Consider the following 8,841-nt stretch of genomic DNA (forward strand, 5'->3'; position numbering starts at 1 on the left):
TCTATGGTAAAGTGTAAGAACTTTTTGTTCGCACTTTACATAGATACGATAATTATCAAGTATTGTAAGTGATTATCGTTTTGACATTTAAAAATGTCACTTATAGCTCTTGTATGTATAGTAATTTATAATGATAATCATTTTAATACTTGATTTAATTGTAATTATTGATTATCGTAATGTGTTAAAGATACAAGCTTGCACTTTAGATAAATCGATGCAATTTATATGTAATCCAATGGTATTGTTTTTTATTATTGTATTTTTGTTCAATCATTGTTTTTAATTAGTTTAATTTCGTTCAATCATTGTTAGTTAAATTAATTTAATGTTTAATTGATTTTGATTATGAAAATGATCATTGACTTTGTTTTTACTAGCAAACTATTTTTGTGCATCATGGTGAAAGGACAAGAGTGGAGTTATGTGCATGAGTTGAAAGCTGGGAGAAATATATCTCGATTTAAATGTAAATCTTGTGGCCACGAGTTCAGTGGTAATGCAACCAGAATTAAAGAGCATTTGTTTAAAGTCCCTGGCAATGTTGAAAAGTGCGGGGCACCACCAAAAGATATTCATGAAAAATTTGCCATGTATTCTTGCAAAGTAAAGTTGATTCTTGCAGCTAAACATAAAGGTGATGTTTCTAAAGATATTCATGCGAATATTGAACCATCTATATGCAATGAGGCAACCGAAGAGGTGTGTACCACTCAAGTAAATGATTAAAGTTCTCAATTGAACCCTCTTCATGGACATGCTTCTACATCAGGAGGAGTTCCTAGCATAAGCAAATCCGGCAGAGCGTCATCCAATGGACAGACAATGCCTGAAGCATTAGGTAAACAATGGTTGCTTGAGTTGCATTTAAAATGGACACAAGCATTTGTTGTGTGTGGCATATCGTTCAATGTTATGCGCAATCCAATATTTCAAGATGCTTTGATGAGTACAGCCAAAAAAGGATTTGTGCTTCCTGACTATAACAAGATGCGAACTGAATATCTTGATAAAGTCAAAGACAGTACTGAAGCCATTCTCAAACGCACAGTCCTAGAGTTTGTTCCAGCATATGGATGCACCATAGCATTGGATGGATGGACTAACTCTCGGAAAAAACCTTTAATCAATGTAATGCTTATTAACCCTAGAGGGGCTATGTTCGTGGAAGCAATTGACAACTCATTGAAAGAGAAGGCTATCACCTACCTAGCAGGGATGTATGAGCGTGCAATTGCAAAGACAGGTGGACCAAAGAATGTGACTGCTATTGTCACAAATAATTCGGCCAACTACAAAGGAGCAGGAAGAGCTATTCAAGTCAAGTATCTGGAGATTTCTTGGGTACCATGTACAGCTCACACTTTAAATTTTCTTTTAAAAGATATTGGTAAAATGGCATGTGTGAAGCAAACTTTATTGGATGCAAATCATGTGGTGAAATTCATTAGAGAGAATCAATTTTCGTATACTCTTTTTCGAACCAAGTCACCAAATAAAGCTCTGCAAATATTTTGCGCAACAAGGTTTGCTACGGCATACTATGTTCTTGCTGCTTTGCAAGAGTTGAAGCCTGCATTGATGGAAACCTTAGCAAACAGAAGATGGGATGGATGGCTTAGCAAGTATCCAAGTTATCAGAAAGCAGATGGTCGATGTGCACAAATAGTAAACTTGCCAGTCTTTTGGCGTAATGTAGAAAGAATAGTAACTGTGTATAAGCCATTTGTAGATCTTTTGAGAGCAGTTGACACAGATTCTTTTATTTTTGGTCGGGTCTACTGGTATATGTCAGAGGCTATACGCAAGCTAAGAGAAAATGTCAGTTTTGGTGCAAAGGATAAAGCTACCATGATTACAATTGTTAACAAGCGTTGGGTGCAGTTGCATATGCCATTGCATGGTGCAGCTTTTGTATTGGATCCTAAGTTTCAAATGCATCAGCAATCTACCAACAAAGAAGTTATGTCCAACTTCAAAACAGTGTGCTCCCAACTCTTAGGGCACGAAGATGGAAAAACAGCTTTTCATTAGCGAGTAGATTATGCCAACAGAACTGGTATGTTTCAGGATCCGTGGCATATAGATGCCATTGGCAAAACAAGTGCACCTTTATGGTGGAAGGAGTATGGTGGAGAGAAAGTGGAGTTGCAACATATTGCAGTTAGAGTTTTATCAGTAGCTGCATCAAGTGGAAGTTGTGAACGAAATTGGTCAGCATTCGACTTTGTGCACACGAAAAAGCGAAACAGACTTCATACTAAACGGGCTGCTGATTTGGTGTATGTTTTTTGCAATATGAGACTTATTTATAAGCCTCAAAACATTGCAACTAGAGCCGCTCAAAAGCAATATGGAGTCTTCCAAACGCATGAAGCTATTTCTGCAGAAGTTGATGATGAAGATGATATGGAATGGGAGATAGTTTCAGAATGTTCAGATATGGACGAAGTAGATGATATGGTTGCAGTTTTTGAAGATGGAGATGATTTGTGAGAGTACCATTGTAATACTTAACAAGTTTTTGCATATGATGAAAGAAAGTGGTATCTCGTTGTCGTTCACATCAAAACCTCTCTTTCTCTCTCTCATACGTACATATTTACTCACACACAAATATAAATTGCCGATAATATCTTGTCGAATAACAATAACATAAAGTCGATGTAGGTTTGAAATTACAACAATGTTCTGGGAAATTACTCAATCAAAAAGAGTTTGATATAATTTTGAGATTACAAAAAGCTTGTGAGTGATTTATGATTTTGATAGATTTACTATAAGCTGGTCTATGGTAAAATTTGTAATTCCTAGCTCAGGGGATGGTTGAGCACCATCTTTATGTGAAGTGGTAGTATCATCTGGCAAAGGTCCATACAATGATTCATATCGTTGAAGCTTTGCTTGTGCATCACTTGACTCTATTTCAAGCTCAAGAATATAGCCATGAAGCATGTCCGGTGTTTCTCCTTGGCTGGCAAGGTCTTGTCCTTGGCTGGCTAATTCAATCAGTGTTTCTGACTCTTCAGGAAGTAAAACAATAGGACGCTTGCGAGGAGGCATTGGATTATTTGCATTGCGTGCTGCCACCTTTTCTGCAATGCGTCCACGTCCAACGCCAGCGGTGCCTGCACTATGAGAGATCGTGGTGTTTACCGCGGGCCATTACCACAAAACAAGAGAGAGGAATTCAAAATGAGGAGAGAGAATCGTTTTGATGCAGAAGCGGCACTTTACCGCACATATTACCGCGCAAATATCCACGATTATTGCCGCAAATATTACCGCTAAGACAGGCTGGACCCCCTTCCCCCTCCCTCTCCCGCGGGTTTCCATTTAAATCCAATACAACTCCTACACTCTCCAGAATGCTTGCTCACTTCACTTAATCTCTCTTTCACTCTAAAAATTCTATACATAAATCATTGAACTCACAACAAAACCATTACAAATACTATTCATAAGCACATAACGAAACATTTGCAAATTAATCATATACTACACCAAGTGAAATAATGGAGAGTTTTTTTAATTCTCATCTTGTATAAGATCTCCACAAGCACTAGGATCCATATTTAGACCCATAGTATTCAAATCAATAAACAAATTTAGAGATTCTTCCTCCTCTCCATCACCTCCTGTAGAATCATCATCGCTTTCTCCCTCTTCCTCCTCCTCAAGATGACTATTTGCAAGGCTTGGCTGACCTTCTTCAACTTCTACTACATCTTCCTCTGCATCTTGTGGTGATGGTATGATGGGATCAATTACTAGCTCAATGTCCGTCTTTGCAAAGATAGATCTACCCCGCGGCATGACTGGCATGACATACCAAAGTCTTCTTTGAAATATACATGGCACATAAAAGACCTGTACGTCACACACTAAGAATAAGCTGATATACATAACTTAAATTTTTAATTTAAGTTAATTGCACATAGCCTAAATTACCTGCTCGCAACTACTAGGATACACCAAGTTGTCAGTTTTTCCCCGATGGAGTTGGGTGGAATCCACCATAATGAGCCCATTTTCATGTCTTTTGACCTCACCCGCAAACCATCGACACTCAAAGAGGATTTTGTGAAAAGATCTGAAATCCACTTTGATTATTCTCTCTATAGTACCACAATATCTGACCTCATCTGTTGTTGTATCAAAGTTTCCCATCACGCCACAATCATTAGTGGTCCGACGCTCATCTATCTTGCGGGTGCGAAAATGTCAGCCTTCGGACCAAATGGAGTTGAAAATGAGACCCTACAATCACAATGCATAAGAGGTTACATTGCATTTCATTAAGTGATTTGCATACATGCATACATAACATATACACACTCACCTTGCGCAAGCATCCTCGCGCATACTCCCATTCTTTAGGGCTTATTTGTTCTCCTTGTGCTTTGGCATTGGTCATGGCATTATGGATCCACTCTACTTGAATCAAGTCAGGATATTTTGCAAGCTCTTTAGGAAAAGGAGGTGCACATCTACCTCCATGGGACCTCTTCCATGCATCTCTATCCCTTTCTCTAGTTGCGCGGGCTTCCAAGTACATATTGACCCATTTGGTCATGATAGTGGCATTGAGTAAAGAGTAGTTGTTGACTATGGCATGAAACTCTCTATCCATGACCAAGAGTGAGCCTTTTCCACTGGGAATGGTTGAGTGCTTCCTAGGATCCTCTTCTTCACTCCACAGACGAGGCAATGATGGATCCACTGTGATAAGATACTGTGAGACATACACAAATGCCTCTTGCACCACCCAACCTTCTGCCATGCTCGCCTGAAAACATTAAAACCACATATTTTTATTAGTAACTCCATAGCGTTTAAATTCTATCTATATTGTATTTATTTTGCATACCTCCGGTTGTGACCTCAATCTAACAAAATCCTTTAAAGTCTTCAAGAATCTCTCCAAGAAGAACATCCATCTAGAGTGAACCACCCCACAAATGGCAATCTCCTCAACAAGGTGAAGCAATAGGTGTATTTGGCTAACAAGGATTGTACGTGGGAATGCATCCTCAATAGCACACACTGCCTCTACTGCTAGCTGATGGGCTACTGGTATGGCTTCTACTTCTATCTCCTTGGAGCTCACAAATCTACAGGGCAAACGTTATATAGTAGATGAAAAAAAATTCCAAAGTTCATGCATGCACAACATGATATAGTACTTGAAAAAAACCCATTACCTCACAATCTCACCCACTTTGAATATTGCAGTCTTCACCTTAGTGTCCCCATAACCACTAATAGTTATGGGAAGTACAAACTACAAGCAATAAAACATCTTAGTGAATGTCAACCTATATATAAGGACACATAGACACCACAAATTGTTCTACTCTTACCTGAAGGATTTTATGCCAATCATGGGATTTCAATCCATACAATTGAGTGGAGCCACCCTTTTTGGTTTTTGTGAAATCACCTTTGAGTGACCGCATATATCCCGTTGGAGTTCTGATGGATGCAATAACTTGATTTGTCTGCTCTTGGTCTGCCTTTGACATTATCCACGATGCTTTTGGGAGAATCATCTTTCCCTGCTCCCCCATGCGGGGCGTGGCTGAAGGGGGGAGATGTCTAATGGCTCTTAAATATTCCCTAGCACCCAATGAATCCTTCTTGCCAATTATGTGATCCCATATAGCTTGCCCAACATTTTTTAATATGCATAGGGTCCAATAAGTGCTGAATTTTCAACGAATCCCAATAGGGGAGCGACAAGAAGATTGAGTACCTCAACATACCCTTTGGCAACCCATTGGGAGGCGGTGAGGTACCATGATGCTCCTCCCAATGCTTCGCCCAATCAGCCATGTTCCAATGGAACGGCTGCACTCCATTGATAGGGGGAGCATATCTACGATGTGAAGGAGGTAGGAAGCGATGGTTGTTGGGATAGATCACCTTCCCAAGAAGAGGAGGTCTCTCTGTCACAAGGGAAGGGCCACAAGTGGGACGCTCACTATGTCCAGGTGTTGCCAATCCTGCCAAGAGGTAAACAAACGTTACACATGAGACGATAAACCTAAAGCAAAGAGTACAATTAACGTGTGCATACTTACCAGATACCTCTCCAAATCCTGGGTAATCATGCATGGTCCACATGAGGATGCACTTGATGACGGCATTGCGGTCTCATGGTGGCCGTGAAATGTCAATGATATCTATGCCTCTCCATAGTTCTTGAAGCTCATCAATAAGAGGCTGCAGATATACATCCATGTTTTTTACCTTGTGCTTTCCTGGAATGAGAAGTGATAGTAAAATGTTTCCCTTTTTTGTTGCCTCCCAAGGCGGAATATTGTAGTTTACAACAACCACCGGCCAAGTGCTCCATGAAGTAGAGCAGTGTCCAAATGGATTCACTCCATCACTAGCTAACCCAATCCTCAAGTGACGAGGCTCATCCCTGAACTCTGGCCATGTGTCCTCTATGTGCTTCCACGCTAGTGAGTCAGCTGGCACTCTCATAATACCATCTGTGGAGCGGTTTTTTGCATGCCAACTCAAAAGCTCACTCGTACCCTTCGATCTAAACATGTGTTGGATGCGAGGGATGAGTGGAAAATGTCTCAAAACTTTACGTGGAATTTTGTTGCTCTGCATTCCTTCTTTGAACCTAGGCTCCCCGCACGATGGACATGTGTCACAATCGGCATGCTCATTACGAAAGAGCACACAATCATTCACGCAAGCATGAATGCGATCATAATCCATCCCTAATGCAGTCACCACTTCGTGGGATTTTCGTATGTTCTCTGGGATGTGATTGCCAGCTGGCAGCATCTTTCCTAGAAACCTATCACAAGAAGAAAGTACATTAGAAGCTAATTTATGCACTCCACAAGCATCCTTCACAATCTGTAAACATACCTCAAAAGTGCGTCGACACTAGCATTGCTCCATCCAAACATCGCCTGAAGGTTAAGGACTTCGAGAGAAGCCCTTAAAATGGACTAAGAGCATCTATCATATAGTGCGGTGTGTGCCGAATCGAGTAGCTCACTCCTCGTTCGCTCGGAAGCTTCTTCGCATGCACACTCTGGTTCATGCTCCTCCTGTCGTGCAAAGAGATAGTCAACCATTCTATGCAAATGGTCGTCTTCTGCATCCACGTAAGGAGATGGGATGTGGTCACTCAGATAAGAGGGAGCAACAGTACTTGGCTGATTTGATGTGCTTCCTCCCTCACTAATGGATTCTTGGCGCATGCGCTCTTCCACCCTCCTTTCCCCTCCTCCACCAACCACACGCCAATGTGGGGTGACGTCAATAGCCGCAATAATTCACGGATCGTTTGTTTCCATCCGTGCACGCTTGCGAGGATCGTCCCATAGTCCATAATCTTCTACATGGCTCAAGCATATCCGTCAAAGTCGAGCAATGGCGCATTTTCACCGCACGCATGGGCATGGTAATCGCTCGACCAACCACCGTGATCTATCCGGTTCAGTGGACGGGCCAAAATCATCCCAAGCAACCTACATTAATAAATTACATATGCTAATTAAAATCAAATTACTAAAGAATGTTAATAAAATATCAGTAAAAAGTAAAAATTAACCATTTAGGTAAAAATATCAATTTCAAAGTACTAGAAATACTTTCATTTTATATATATTTTATAAAAAACATAGTACCAATAGATTGTGAGGATCAATAGTAATAATGTCAGAACGTGGCCATCTGTTTATTTGGCCCGAATTTGCACCGCGGTAATATACGCGATAATGTTTGCGGTAAGAGACGCGGTAATGCTCGCGGTAATAGGAGCGGAAAATCAAATTTCAAATTTTTTTATAAATAGGGGCACCCGCGTGCCCCGCGAATTTCAAAGCCCTAAAATTCGAATTTCATCATCTTCTCCACAGAAGCCGAGAGCGCGAACCTCACAACCTTGAGCTCTACCTCCATCTCTACTCTTCTACTCTCCACCATCTCTACTCTTCCACTCTCCTACCCTCTCCCAACAAGCGCTTCAATTCCATGTAAGTTTTGTTGTTATGTTTTTTGATTTTTTCACACGCATACACACATGCATACACTCATACACACGCATGCACACACATGCATACACACACACTAATTACACACACTAATTAGTGCATGTGTACGTTCTTTACACACTAATTTGTGCATGTGTTCTTTACACACACTAATTTGTGCATGTGTTCTTTACACACACTAATTAGTGTAAGTAAAGACACACCAAAGCTTAAATTTGTTAATTATTAGTTACTTGCAAAATCTAAACTTGTTAGATTTTATTACTTGCATAACCTAATATGTTACATTTGGGATTGGCCATGCACACACTAATTAGTGTGTGTTAACACACACTAATTAGTGTGTGCATTGACCAATGTGATTGGTCAATGCAAACACTAATTAGTGTGTTATTAGTGTGTGCATTGGCCAATGTGATTGGTCAATGCACACATTAATTAGTGTGTGATTAGTGTGTGCATTGGCCAATGTGATTGGTCAATGCACACACTAATTAGTGCTCATTAACACACACTAATTTGTGTGTGATTAGTGTGTGCATTGACCAATGTGATTGGTCAATGTACACACTAATTAGTGTGCTATTAGTGTGTGCATTGGCCGATGTGATTGGTCAATGCACACACTAATTAATTAGTGTGTTATTAGTGTGTGCATAGGCCAATGGGGTTGGCCAATTCACACACTAATTAGTGTGTGATTAGTGTGTGCATTGACCAATCACACATTGGTCAATGCACACACTAATTAGTGCTCATTAACACACACTAATTTGTGTGTGATTAGTGTGTGCATTGACCAATGTGATTGGTC

The sequence above is a fragment of the Adiantum capillus-veneris genome, chromosome 8 (assembly GCF_014529385.1).
Source record: "Adiantum capillus-veneris isolate H3 chromosome 8, ASM1452938v2, whole genome shotgun sequence".
NCBI classification, from domain to species: domain Eukaryota; kingdom Viridiplantae; phylum Streptophyta; class Polypodiopsida; order Polypodiales; family Pteridaceae; genus Adiantum; species Adiantum capillus-veneris.